Source organism: Myxocyprinus asiaticus, chromosome 7 (genome assembly GCF_019703515.2).
Source record: "Myxocyprinus asiaticus isolate MX2 ecotype Aquarium Trade chromosome 7, UBuf_Myxa_2, whole genome shotgun sequence".
NCBI classification, from domain to species: Eukaryota; Metazoa; Chordata; class Actinopteri; order Cypriniformes; family Catostomidae; genus Myxocyprinus; species Myxocyprinus asiaticus.
In genome coordinates, this window is record NC_059350.1 from 10,272,360 (window position 1) to 10,286,831 (window position 14,472).

General features: G+C 40.0%; 1 protein-coding gene across 1 annotated transcript in view; it reads right to left on the bottom strand.

Annotated features, from left to right (window-relative positions):
• Window positions 1–13,730, bottom strand: part of LOC127443813 (nucleolar protein dao-5-like) — a 40,663-nt gene extending 26,933 nt beyond the window's left edge. The window contains exon 1 of the mRNA XM_051702750.1: window positions 13,494–13,730. The gene's annotated coding sequence lies outside the window, so the exon portion shown is untranslated. The remainder of the gene's footprint in view (window positions 1–13,493) is intronic.
• Window positions 13,731–14,472: the final 742 nt, after the last annotated feature.

Sequence of the window (14,472 nt, forward strand, 5' to 3'; positions counted from 1 at the left end):
AGCAAAAAAAAAAAAAAAAAAGTTATCCAACACCTTTATCACCCATGTGAAAAACTAACTGCCCCCTTATACTTAATAGCTGTTTGTGCCACTTTTAGCAGCATCAACAGTAACCAAACGCTTCCGATAACTGGAGATCAGTCTTTCACAATGCTGTGGTGGAATTTTGGCCCACTCGTCTTTGCAGAACTGCTTTAGTTCAACTACATTGGAGGGTGTTAAAGCATGAACTGCCCGTTTAAGGTCCTGCCACAGCATCTCAATTGGGTTCAAGACAGGACTTTGACTAGGCCACTCAAACTTTAATTTAGCTTCTTTTGAGACATTCAGAGGTGGACTTACTACTATGCTTTGGATCATTGTCTTGCTGCATAATCCAGTTGCGGTTGAGCTTCAGCTCACAGACTGATGACCGGATGTTCTCCTTTAGCATTTTCTGGTAGAGAGCAGAATTCATGTTTCCCTCAATTATTGCAAGTCGCCCTGGCCCTGAAGCAGCAAAGCATCCCCACACCATCACACAACCCCCACCATGCTTGACCATAGGTATGATGTTTGATTTACGCCATATGTAACGGGACCCCTGTCTTCCAAACAGTTCCACTTTTGACTCATCAGTCCACAAAACATTCTCCCAAAAGGTTTGAGGATCATCAAAGTGTGTTTTGGCAAAATTCAGACGAGCATTAAAGTTCTTCTGGGTTAGAAGTGGTTTTTGCCTCGCCACTCTTCCATGGATGGCATTTTTGGCCAGTGTCTTTCTGATAGTGGAGTCGTGAACAGTGACCTGTACTGATGCGAGAGAGGCCTGCATCTCCCTGGATGCGGTCCTTGGCTTTTTTGTGACTTCCTGGATGAGTTGTCGCTGTGCTCTTGGAGGAATTTTGGAAGGTCGGCCACTTCTCGTAAGGTTTACTACTGTACCAAGTTTTCTCCATTTGGAGATAATGGCTCTCACTGTGGTTCTTTGGAGTCCCAGAGCCTTTGAAATAGCTTTGTAACCCTTCCCAGACTGATGTGTTTCAGTCACCTTTTTCCTCATAATTTTTAGGATATCTTTCGACCTTGGCATAGGGTGCTACTGGGTGAGACCTTTTAGCCAGTGACAGGCCGTGCATTTAAAGTCTAGGCCTTCAGTGTGATTCATGCCATTAAGAAAACACAGTTTCACAATGAATAAGACACCCTATGCCTTTGGGCATCATTCATTATGTCTAAAGCTAACTAATAATACCGATTGACATTTATAAACACGTCCACGCATGAAAGCCAGAACTTGAAACGACACTTAATGCTCAAGCAAGCCTACTTTTAACTGCAGCATGACTGTTTTGTGAAATGAACGTCTCCTGAACAGACATTCAAAAATCATAATTTTTCATATGAATCTACCAAGGAGGTCTATAATACCTGGAAAAATCTATCTAATAATATTTGCGATTAAATGTTGCTTGCAATAAATTTTGTTTTATCAGGGTACACGGTTATGCTGCATTCCATTCAAGTTGGATGTGGGATATTCATAATTGATATCTCCGACCATAAATGCATTCCATTCCCCGATATTCGGAAGATGCAGTTTTGTTTCCTTAAACGTCAACGCTCCCATTAGCTTAGCAGAGGTATGACTCTCGTTAGAGATGTCTCCAAGCAACCCAACTAAATAAACAATGCTGCAGCGCTAGCATTTGTGCTTCAGGTGTACGATTATCAGAAGAGATTGTGTTTTATACGCTGTTTCTGCAGGCATTTGTTAAACAAGCTTTAATATCATGTAACGTGGAAACGAACTCATTTATCGATATTACTTAATAAAATGAATAGTTTTGACATGTTTGTGTGACATCATGCCCCTGCATCTCGCTGAAATCGGAGTTGAGAATTTCTGCACGAACCTACAAGTTGTAATTCTGGCTTAAAGATGCATTCCATTGCACTTTTCCTTGTAGGAAGTTGTAAAATCCGACTTTCCGAGTTGAATGGAATGCAGCACTACTTTTCAAAACTGACACTGAATGCTCAAGCAGCCTAATTTACACTTAGAAAACTCCTGTTGCTGCTATAACAATGCAAAAAGCACTTACAAATTTGCTTGAAGTGAAAATCAGTCCTCCTTTCCTGATTAATAAATTAAGCAATCATACGGTCATGCAGAACATCTTGTGTTTTTAAATCCATAAGGATCCCTTTCTCAATGGCGATAGCAGCAGTAATGACAGTCGACTTGTCAGCTATAGATCTCATGCTCTTCGCTTTCAAATTACATCACTTAAAGTGTGATTGCATCACTCAAGGCCAGTTAGAAGGCCTCGACCGGGACATATACTAAAGATCACACCCACCAAGAACAAATAAATCAATCTGATTGGCTGATGAATCTGAAAATCTGACTTTAGTTGCTCATTCATTTGCACTGTTGAGGGATTCTGTGGAAATTCTGAAAGCCTGACGGGGTGGACCTCAAACTCACATGCTGCTTCAGGCATGTGATTGGTGAAACAGTTGTCATGCTTTGCTTGTAAGCATCAAGGAATAAATTCTGATTGGATAACTTTTTGTTTTTCTCTATTTGTTTGTAGATTGATTAAGAGTGGAAAACGATTAAAAATAATCAGGGAAAAAGGTGATTGAGATTGAAAGTATGAAAAATATTTATTAGGCTAGCAGAGAAGGCTTTGCTGGCCCTGAGAATTCTCCACTGCTTTTAGCCAACTTCATGCTGCTGAAAAGGTTCTATTTAGGTGTTGATTTGATTGAACAGGGCTGGCAGTAATCAGGCTGGGTGTGTCTAGTCCAGCTAAACCCCATTATGAATGCAGTTTCATAGATTTGGGGATTTAAATAACTAAGGGGGCAAATAATTTTCACACAGGCCCAGTTGGTATTGGATACCTTTTTTGCTTCAATAAATAACATTATCATTTAAAAACTATTTTATTATGAGGTATGCACAAAAACAGAAGAAATCAGGATGGGGGCAAATACTTTTTCATAGCACTGTACCAGAGTAACTATCCCAATTGGACAAGATTGTTGGGGCCATTAACATAAGACACATTCTTGCACGAAACAAAACAATGGCCCAAGATGTCCATCTGAATGTGTATGGCTGTAGCGGCTGTGCTTTGAAGGGGAAATTTAAAATCAATTAAAAAAAACTTTTCTGAAAGGTTTTTACAGTGAAAACAGAGCAAGCGCTAAAAACATCAAAAGCTAAATAAATTAGAAGAACTTTTGCCAAACTTGTCCACTAATAAATTAGCCAGTTGGACAAGTAGACAACCTTCGTGCCCCATCCCAAGTGAAGAGTGAGCTGCAATATCATTTAAGCTACATCTAGTGTCAAAACAAAATGGAACATGCTGTGTGGTGCAAAAACCCCAAATTCCCATCTTTCTCAGCAAGTAGTTTATCAGCATGTTTATGAGCATACCACATTCTTTAAAAAGGACAAGAGATAGGAAGTCAAAACACTTGCATATACACTTACAACTATGGGAGAAAAACTGCTCCTGTGAAATATGCTTCTCACAGCAAGGGGTAATTATCTGATACACTTACTGGAGCCACACACACAAAAAAAAAAAAAATGGTTCCCAGTGGTGGATGAGATTTATTTTTCTGATTCTATATATCGCTCTCATACACGCATAAACACACACATTCAAACCCCCAGCTGTCTGTGAAACTATGCTTCACTGCCTACCTTATCAAAGAAAGCAAGCTTATCTGGAGCCAGACTCAGAGATTATAGTGTTTATATGAGGCTGAAGCAAGCTGCAATACCTGCACTAAATCCAAACAACAGGTAAGGTCCCATGATAGTCTGGTGGAAAAATTCCTCTCTCCGATTGTATATAGACTGAATAATTTGAGATGGCAACGTTAATTACGAAATTTCCCCTTATGCAGCACTGAATAGGTCTTTCATTCAAGCTGTCAAACCACAAAAAGAAATACTTGTAACTGAAAATACATAGTTTAGGCTCTAAGATACTTATGTACAATATATCATCCTGTATTTACTAGAATAAATAATATATGTCCTTCAATAATGATTTGGGTCGAATTTAATGGAAAACTAATGTTTAACAGCCTCCAGAGACTTTGAGCCCACAGTGTGCATACGCACCTTCATAGAAAATAACTTAATTAACCCTGCCACTCACACTTTACCAAAGTTGTGTTGAGAAATTTTTAAAAAGACAAAGACTATTGTGCAACGTGCAGCCCCATTTATATCTGAAAAATCTCCATATACAGTATATCGATAATCATCTGGAAAATATTTTATCAATATGTGAAAACGGCATTGATCCCATGCCTTGAATCGAGATGTTGTTTATGCATAGTGTTAATTTTTTTAATAAGAAAATCAGGTTCAAAGGTTGAATGTAAATTCTAAATTTACAGTAATTACTCATTTTTTTATTTTTATTTTTGTGTTAGAGTATTCAACTACAAAATTACTTAAAATGCCCATCCCTAGTTCTTTCCCATTTTTACTAGCTCCACCAGCAGTTTTCATTTCCTTTTATGGTCAATCTGAAGCCATCAGTCCCTATTGGCTGGTGTAAGTACTTGTGAATGGTGAGTGGGTGGGTGTAGGGAAGGGTAGATGGGACAGTATTGTGTGTGCGGCTGATCTGAGGTGTCAAACAGTGCTGGGAGTATAGTGGTAACGATGCACATAAACAGGAAGAAATAGGATGACCCTGCTGGACCCCTCTCATCCAACGGGATTAGCTCCAGACGAGCGAATGTGTGTTTTGTGTGAGTGTAGGGTGTGAATGGGGCTTAATGACCCATGGTTTGATTTTGGCATGAGTAATGTAAGGATTAAGAGAGGACATGCCCTTTTGTGTGCTGTTCACCATGTTGATAGGGGCTTGGCATGGGCAGTACAGAGCTGCCAAAACAACGTGAGAGATATTAGACAGAAAGGGGTAGTAAAAAGAGAGGAAAAAAGAAAAGGCATAAAAAGGACTGGCTCTTTTGGGTGAACTATTGCTTTAAACTCCACTGACTGAAGAAAGAAGGGCGAATGGCTGCACCCATCTCAAGTGTTCAGACAGACAAGAAAAGATGAATGCCATGGAAGATGTTATGAAAAGGGAGGGAGTTTGTGAGAGTGAGAGAACAGATGGTGAATTGTGGTGTGATGGTTTGGGTGCAGTTTGCATACTGGACACAGCAGGATGCCGTGATGGATAGGGACGTGTCCAAGAGGATTAAAACAGTACAGTCATCGGCTCCATCTAAACACACACAAACATATACTCTGCCAAGTTATCCACTGCTAGTTTGTTGATCTTTAAAGCTCTTATGTCAGTGCCAATGTTTTAGCAGATTAGGGGGTCAAAAGAACCATAGAAAAGTTAATATAATGAAGGGGTATTTCTAAATGCTTTTTTCCCCAAACGCAAAGCCGATATCAAGCACTAAGGAAGCAATTTAATTGGGTACAAAACAGCACCAGAGTTTGATGATAGGCTAGAATTAAAATTACTGTAACTGGTGTAAATCTAGTTAATTCTAAATCAGGTTATGCAAGTATTTAAAGGCTGTGGATTCATGCCCAGGCTAAATCATTTGACAATTAATGTGGTTTATTTCATTAACCCGCTGCAAATAATTGGGGTTACCTCCTAGATGGACGTCTGCTTGTCCAAGGCAAGGCACTCGGCCATCCCACAGTAATGTCAAGGTTAAACTGGAGCCAACCAGACATGACTGCTATTTGGCACTTCAGAAGCTGTTACACTGTACAATCTGTAACCTCTAAATGAGCCATTAATCGTACTGCATACACATTTATTTTTATTTTTTTTTATTAACAATTTTTTATTGGTTCCATGCAGCAAATCAAATAGACACAACAGAAAATTCTAAATCAAACCACATGAAATCACATCTTCTCCCCCCGAACATTAACCCCCCACCTCCACCCGACATAAACAAGCACTCCAGTGGTCAAAAGCCAACTGACAAAAACACTCAAATAGACAATAAAACAGCAGAAAATATTTAGAAACATAAAAAAAATAAACACACACTAGTCTCTCCGCTGCCCCTCTCCGAGAGCCTTCCAAAAAGGCTAGATAGCCGAAATTCTTGGATCTTATCACATCCCCAAAAAACATGGTTTGTGTCTCCGTCTTCTGATTGACATCCCAAGCAGGTGGGTGTGTCTTTAAGACCAAGCCTATACAATCTAGAGGGGGTCCAATAGAATCGAGGCAATTTAAGGTTTTGCATCAGACACACCCTTGGATCTCTAGATGCAGACTTGAAGTTTTTTAGAATTCTAGCCCACACAGAATTCAGGGGGTGTATACTACTGCCAAAAATAGTACAAATCAGGTGGTGCAGCTGTAAATACCTAAAGAACTGAGGTCTGGGAATCCAAAAATGTTGAACCATATTTTCAAAAGATCTCAACACTCTCATATAGGTCACCGAGTATACTAACGTCCCTCACAATCCACTCTGACCAGCAGAAAGGGGACTTATTAATACGTAATTTGTTACCTCAGTTTCCTCGGACAGTCAAGTGAATGTTCAGTGAGACAGGCCCACTCGGCTGCATCACACAATGACTTTCACAAGGACATCGCTTGCTGTGGGCATGTAAATATTTTGCGGCCATTCTTCGTATCTATTCTCAATTTGCCCAGGAACATCAGTGCAAAAGCGGCCTTCCGCTGATGTAAGAGTTTCTTACATTCCTTGAATTGATCACGTTTCTCTCGTTGAATTCGCAAAGTCTGGGAACAAGAAAATGTTGTGGTTCTTCCAAGAAAGCCTTCCTTTACTCCTCGCCTCCCGTAACACGAGATCTTTATCAGATGATCTCAGAAATTTGGCCAGAATTGATCAGAGTCTGTCTTCCTCCGCGGATCTCCGAGCCAACACACTCGACAGTTGACGCTGAATCTCTTTCACCGCACTGGCCAAATTGAATCCTGGGCTTTCGGCCTGTTGCTCAGGGGCTTCATCTTGAGCACGTAAGTGCTTTTTAATGTCTCCAGAGCCCGAGGATTTTGAATTCTTTGACATATTGTCTTCCTAGAACAGTTAAGAATCAGAGTGTATCGAATCTCACCAGTTTCTGAGATAAAAATGATTAAAACTAGCAAAGTGCGCAGAACTCACCATTCACACGTCAACCGGGGATTGAGATGGGTTCAATGTCATAGGCGGAGTTTCGCCGAACTTCTCAGGATATGTGTCCAGCGCACAACAGTACAGGTTCGGGAAAGAAATAAATAAAAATGAGGGCACAGTACAAATCCATTAAAACACACAATGGACAAAGCGGGGCCCAAAGAAATTACTTTTCATGGTTTGGTGAACTCTCATAGATGGTGTGCTGGGACATCGTCCTGCTGTTAGTGGAGAGACCATTCGGGACATCATGGCAGTTACAGTTGGGTGAGTTGCTAATTTATCTTGCTAGCTAGCTAATGTTTACATTATACGTAAACTCGATATTCTAGATAAATAGATAACATGATATCTCAGTGTGAGCTTCCCTTTTGCTTGTGAAATCAGTGGGGTGTGTGACGTTGGCACCAGGGCAGCGTATTAAGGGCAGGTTTTAGGGCAACGCTATGGGGCTATTGGCCTGATGGTGGAAACGCTGATAGATTTTGGACTTGCAGCTTGAGGTCCAAGGCTATTGGCCCCGGCTGGCCAGTTGATAGCTCTGGCTCGCACTGGTCCGATAGTGGAAAAGCGGCTAGTGAGGCCCCACCACAATTCTTCAACACTGATTGTGTATTTTCAAACCCAAAATGCTAGGATACCGTTTTACTAATTGTACAATCAAAGTCTGTAAACCTTTGGGCTACATGCATGCATGTTTTTCCTCCATCTTGGGCATGTACAAGTACATTCACAATACCAGGACTGGCTACTGGATCTCCATAGACATTAGGGCTGAAACGATTAGTCGACGTTACAAACAACGTCGACAATAAAAAATATTCGTTGTCGAACAGACGTTTGATCTCATTATACATAACATGAGATCACAAACGCTAATGATGCAGCACTGCAGCTCTCGCCTGACTGAGGAGAGGAAGAATTACACAGCTCACAGTCCAGATGCACTCCAAACTTTCCAAACAGCTTCAGGTGATGTAGATTGCAAAGTGTGAGGGATTTATCATGCAAAAATACAAAAGTAAGTTAATATAGAAGCAATCTTATTTTGGAATAAGTGGAGCTGGAGCTGCTGCTCCGCTGAAGCAAAAGTTTCATGTCGAGCGTCTTTAAAGGAAACACCCTGGCGTTACATCTTAAATGCAGTTATATTTAATGCATTATAGCTTTATTAAAGTTCAAATAATATGGAAGCAGATCATGTAAATAACTATAAACTCCGAAACTGGCATTTCTCTGTGCGGTCAGCGCATCTTCTGAGTTGTACGAATATTTCGATCTAAGGGAGAGAGATTGAAACTGCACCCGGCTGAGGCTCACTCTGTCGCAGGGACGCTCATCCCTTGAGCGCGCGCACTAATGCAGCTAGATTTGTGATGGCTCGCGACTTATTGAATCATAATATATGTCACTGTGCATTTCTTATCGCGAAGAAAATTGGCAATACGCAGCTTTATTAATAAGAGAGTGTTTAATTTTTTGTGAGTTAAAGATGGATCAAAGTGAACAAAAAGGTGAGGGTAGTTTTCGCACCATTATACACTGCAACAAAATACACCTGATTTGTTTTTGCTTGTTTTCCAATATAAATATCTAAAACTCCTTTAAAACAACTTACATTTTCTTTAGCAGCTATACTGCAGAAGAAAACTGTTATCTGAGGGTGTTGAATATAATATTAAAAATACAAATATTTTAAAATATCTAGAAATCCTATAAAAAAAAAAAAAATAAAAAAAAAAAAGATGCATACACCTGAGAAGCAGCATAAGATATTTAGACTTGCTTTTAAAGAACAGATCTTGAAAACAAGTATATTTTGTCTTTACTGCACTCACAGAAGTATAACCAAGTGAAAAAATAAACATATACAAATATATATTTATTGTTAGTATGTATGTTTAATACAACATTTTAAGTCAGGGCACAAGCTGAATAATCAGTTAACAGCAAAGGATTAATTGTTGCAATGATTGCTGAATAGTCGAATAATCGTTCTAATAATCGTTAGATTAATTGATTATCAAAATAATCATTAGTTGCAGCCCTAATAGACATGAGAGCACAGAGGTTGTTAATCGATGGTATAAGCCTCTGTTGAAAGTGGCATTCAACTGATCACAAAGTATAGTCAGGACATTACTGATGTAAAAAAACAGCACAGTCACTATTTGAAAAAAGTCATTTTTGTTCAAATCTAGACAGGCCCCATTTCCAGCAGCCATCATTGCAATACCTTATCCTTGAGTAATCAAGCTAAATTGCTAATTTGGTACTAGAAAATCACTTGCCATTATTTAAACAGTTGAAAGCTATTTGGTTCGTTAAATGAAGCTTAACACTGTCTTTGTGTTTGTCTTTAGTGCCGAAACCCAGGAGGGAGGAGGGATGCGCTGTCGCGGAGTCCTCGCCACTGCCATCTGTCGAGAGCCAGAGGAACCACTGCCATCCGCCGATGAAGGGGAGGAGCGGCTCTGTCCGCCAGGGGCCGGAGAACTCGCTGCCGTCAGCCAGGGGAGGAGCGAGCTGTCGTCCACCAGAGGGCAGAGGACCGGTTGAGGACCGGGCGACAGCATGTCCGGAAACCGGCGAGCAAATTTTTCTCTCTCTCTCTGTCGCTCCACCTCGCTCTTTCCCTCTCCCCTTTCCCTCCCCTCGTCTCGCCTCTTTCCCTCCCCTCATCTCTCCCAGGGCTCCAAAAAGGCAGGGAAGACCTGCTGGCAGGCACGGCCGGAAGGGCAAGAAGGGAGGGGAGTGAATCATACCGAGGGTTTCCCCAGCCTGAGCCGGGTGATGGAGGAGTGTGATGAGGAGGAGGGTGGGGCCAGGCCTTGAGGACACACGACCGGCCCTGAATCGGGCTAATTAGCCAGGAAGAGGATAAAGACAAGCCGGAGGCACCAGTTCGAGAGAGAAAGAGACGCCCATGACCGCGTTGTGTGTGTCTGTGTTCATATTTGTTTTATGCTGTTTTAAGTTGAGTTTTACCATTAAACTTTGCTTACTTGTCAGCCGGTTCCCGCCCCCTCCTTGCCCGTCTTATACTGTTACACCCTCTTAAGTAAAACTCTGTGATTCCCCCAATGTACAAGCACATATATGTGAAAGTGAGGGACAGTCGATATTTTACATTGGTGTGTATAAATGGGTATATTTTAAAGTGTATGTGCTTTTCCCACTGTGCTGCAAGAGCGGCGCTTACATGTTTGTATGGCTACATAAGCCGCGTTCTCCTAGAGAATCCCTGGTGTTTTAAACCGCTTTCTCTTAATCCCTTAAACAGCGCAAGGAAATTGGCATCCTTGTTTACATGACTATTCAGAAAGCCGCTTTCTGCAAAAACCCTGGAATAAACAGTTTTCTTAAGTGCATGTAAAAGTGATCAGTCTTGTACCTTTGTCCGATTTTCAAATATGTTTTTGTTTCAAATCAAAGTATGTAATGTTGTGACTCACATCGGAGCTGGCTGGTTTGGTTCATGGCTAAGAACTCTATCATGAAATACCTATGGAAAAAAACTGAATGGGAAACATACTTCCAGGAGCATGGCAGGAAAAGTGGGTAGGCACTATTGCACACTACAGAAAGCACAATCAATCACTACAAATCCTATTGGCCAAATTAGAGCCAAATGCGGCATCATGCATCTTCATGTTCAACGAAGCTGTCAATCTTTGGAGCCTGTCATGGAGGAGTGTGGCTAAAAAAATAAATAAAAAGACATACAACTGCTGCCCTACTAAACACTATTCTGGCTGACTTGAAGTCAGGCACATGTCTAAAAAGAGAAGCTGGCCATCATAAATCTTAGGACAAGGAGTCACCAATATAGACCTTATTCACAGCAGCACCAGCTTTGATTTTGAACGGGAATGACAACGAGGCTGTACGTGATAGATGTACAGTCTCTTCAATGGGTCTTACTGCAGTTTAACGTGTTTTTGGATTGTCCCATAGACAAGACATTGAAAAAATATCCTTTCAAGAACATTCAGTTGACAAAAACTCCAGACAACATGAGTTTTGTAAAATCAGATGGAATCTAACAGCTTTATACAAGTTCATACCATGTGTGCCATTGAAGAAATAGCAAGTCTATTCCTCAAAGCCTCATTTTCATTTGATACAAATTTAAAGATGGTGCTACTGTGAAAAAGGTCCATAAAAGGCCATTAGATGTCTAGTAGCAAATTAGTTTCAGTTCTAGATTGTTCGGTCAAGTTAGTCAGAGTTTAGCAAGAACAACAGCTGGCATTTGCAAGTATATGAAGAACTCGAGACAACAGGAGGACACAATTGGCCATTATGGGCTTAGTGGCAGTGGCGGATTTAGGCATGGGCGACATGGGCAGTTGCCCACGGCAGCGCACCCCCCCCCCCAACAACTTTGGTGGCATGTTGAAGCGGGTTTCGCCCAGGGCGCCATACCAGCTAGAACCACTACTGCTTAGTGGCACGTCATAGGATGATCACATAAGGAATTGTGTGGCAAAAGTGTTTTACGGTTGAAGTCAGAAGTTTACATACACTTAGGTTGTCATTAAATTCATTTTTTAATCACTCCACAGAATATTAGCAAACTATAGTTTTGGCAAGTTGTTTAGGACATCTACTTTGTGCATGATAAGAGTCATTTTTTCAACAATTGTTTACAGACAGATTGTTTCACTTTTAAGAAACCCCTTGCAGCACGCCAGTGAAAGGCCAACAATTCCCAGAGGCTGCGAAAATATCCAGACTAAAGGCGTACAGCAGTGATAAACTTCCCGCATCCAGCAGCGTTCTAGAACTAGGGATGGGCGATACCACTTATTATCTTTTCGATCTGATACCAATAATTTCATGTCCAATAATGTCGATACCAATACCAATACCGATACTTCTATTAAATAAAAAAAATATATATTTCGATTTCTTGGAACAAAATGGGTCATTTAAAATATAATTTTATTCATAATTAAAGTAATTATAATTTTTTTACATTTGTGAGCCTAAACAGAAAATTATTAGACTTACATTTTGTTTACCCTTACAAAAATTAACCAAGGTTTCAGTGCAGTAACTATAGTTTAACCATGAGATTTAGTTAAACCATAGTTACCACACAGTTATTTTTTTTAAATTACTTATTAACAACAATTACACAGAATTATAAGAAATAAGAAATGTCTCCTTTAGATATGTTGATATTTTAACGTGAATTTACTCCAGAAACTGTAGTGTACTAATGTCTGTAGAGGTGGGCATACTGTGAATTTATTAAAGATGCTTTTGTCTTTCAGCATCAATAATGATAAGATGAGAGGAAGAAATAGTTCCCATCCTGCACAATTATTTGCTAATATAGCAATTTTTTTTCAATTTGAAGCTTATTGTTCATGCTCATGGTAACCAAATAATAGTATCCCTAGTTTTAAAAATAATAATAATTATAAGAATCGATATTTTTGATACAACGTCAGTATCGGAAGTATCGATACTTCGGGATCGATCCGCCCATCCCTATCTAGAACTGCATTGTAGAATGTAAACAGAGATTTGGTGGGATGAGAGACACGCTGTTATCTGCAGAGAGATTGTTGATAACAAACATGACATCAACGCGATACAAACGCCACGCAAGCTCCGAGAAGTTGCACAGATAGCCCATATCCATTTCAAACGACGGTCATCCATAATAGTCCGCTTACAGTATCGATTTCTATGGGGCTTTAATAGATGCCTCCGCCCGGAAACAGACCATCCTGAACGACTAGTACAACGTGCATTAGATTCGTATGGCATGTGCAGCGATGCTATCACAACATATGTGCTTGCAAATCCACAACAAAGATTTGAATTCCTCAACATCGGCAAACCTTCAAATGCGTTAACAAAGCAGTCTGTTTGCGTTTTTAAGACAATAACAGGAGAATTGAAATCTCTGAATAACTATAGACTGTTACTAAGCATATTCTTCTCTATTATCAACTAGAAAAATCCTGTTCAATAGATTAAACCATCTGAAATAATAAGCGATTTATTTAACATCAGCCATACGAGTCAGTTCATTAATTTACGCTTTCATGCGCAGTGATTAAATACAAATAAATACTCAAAAAGAGAATTGCGATATCAATGGAGCGCGGGCCGCGGTTCACGTCACGCCATGTGAATAAAAATCGATACATCCTTTCCTCACAAACGTGATTTGGGAAATTATTAGGAAAGAAAACATAAGGTAACACATTTTTTTTGTTAGATGATTTTGGTCCCAAGGAGCTTCATACAGGTTGAAAGAGAACGTGCTTCATTCTAAACATGCTTTAAATGTTTCATGCATTTACCTTCAGATGATTTTAAAAGACTCCTCTGCTTCCGTGATGGGAGAAGCGGACCGTCCACAGCTTCACACCGACGACAAGGTGAAACGGGAGGCGTGGGGTTTCTTGTGCCTCCAAACCAATGTGTCTTTAACACACAGCTCTTCCGTCACCACTCAGAGGTGAAAGCAGTCTGAAGATAACCGTATCCTAAAGTGCCTAACCGAAAGAATCGACCCACCAACAACGCAGCCTATCAGACTCCCGGTTTTTGTCCAATGAGGTCAGGGGCCGAAATTCACTTCAAAGGGCAGTGATGTCACTTTACACACTATCACCCCTCCTATCTTCAACACGTTCATTTTTTTTTTTTTTTTTTTTTTTTTTTGCCGTAATCTCTGCAGAAGTATAAAGAAAACAACAGTTTTAAACTGAACGGAAAAAGGCAAAACGTAGGCATGTCCGTCAGGACGTTATTTTGAAACAACATATAGCCTACCAGATGAATTAGCATTTTTGTTTTGCTCTAACCCTAAATTGACCTGGAAGTCCTTTTTTCCCTATATTTTTCTCATGTAGTGGTCTTTTCACCTGAAATTCTACCTCAGTATTCCTCAGTTGAAGGAGTAGTCTATTTTCTGGGCTCAATACAAGTTTATCTCAATCGATCGAATTTGTGGTATAATGTTGATTACCACAAAAATCTGTTTCAACCTTTCCCTCCTTTTCTTTAAAAAAAAATCTGGGTTCCAGTGAGGCACTTACAATGAAAGTGAATGGGGCCAACCCGTAAACATTAAAATACTCATTGTTTCAAAAGTATAGCCACAAGACATAAACAATATGCATGTTAACATGATTTTAGTGAGATAAAATCACTTACTAACATTTTCTGTTTAAAGTTATAGTCAATTTTACAACTTGACCATGACGATGTAATGTCAAACTCTAAAACCCTAAAATGTCTAATAAATGATGATTTAAACAACTTTACAGCTCAAAT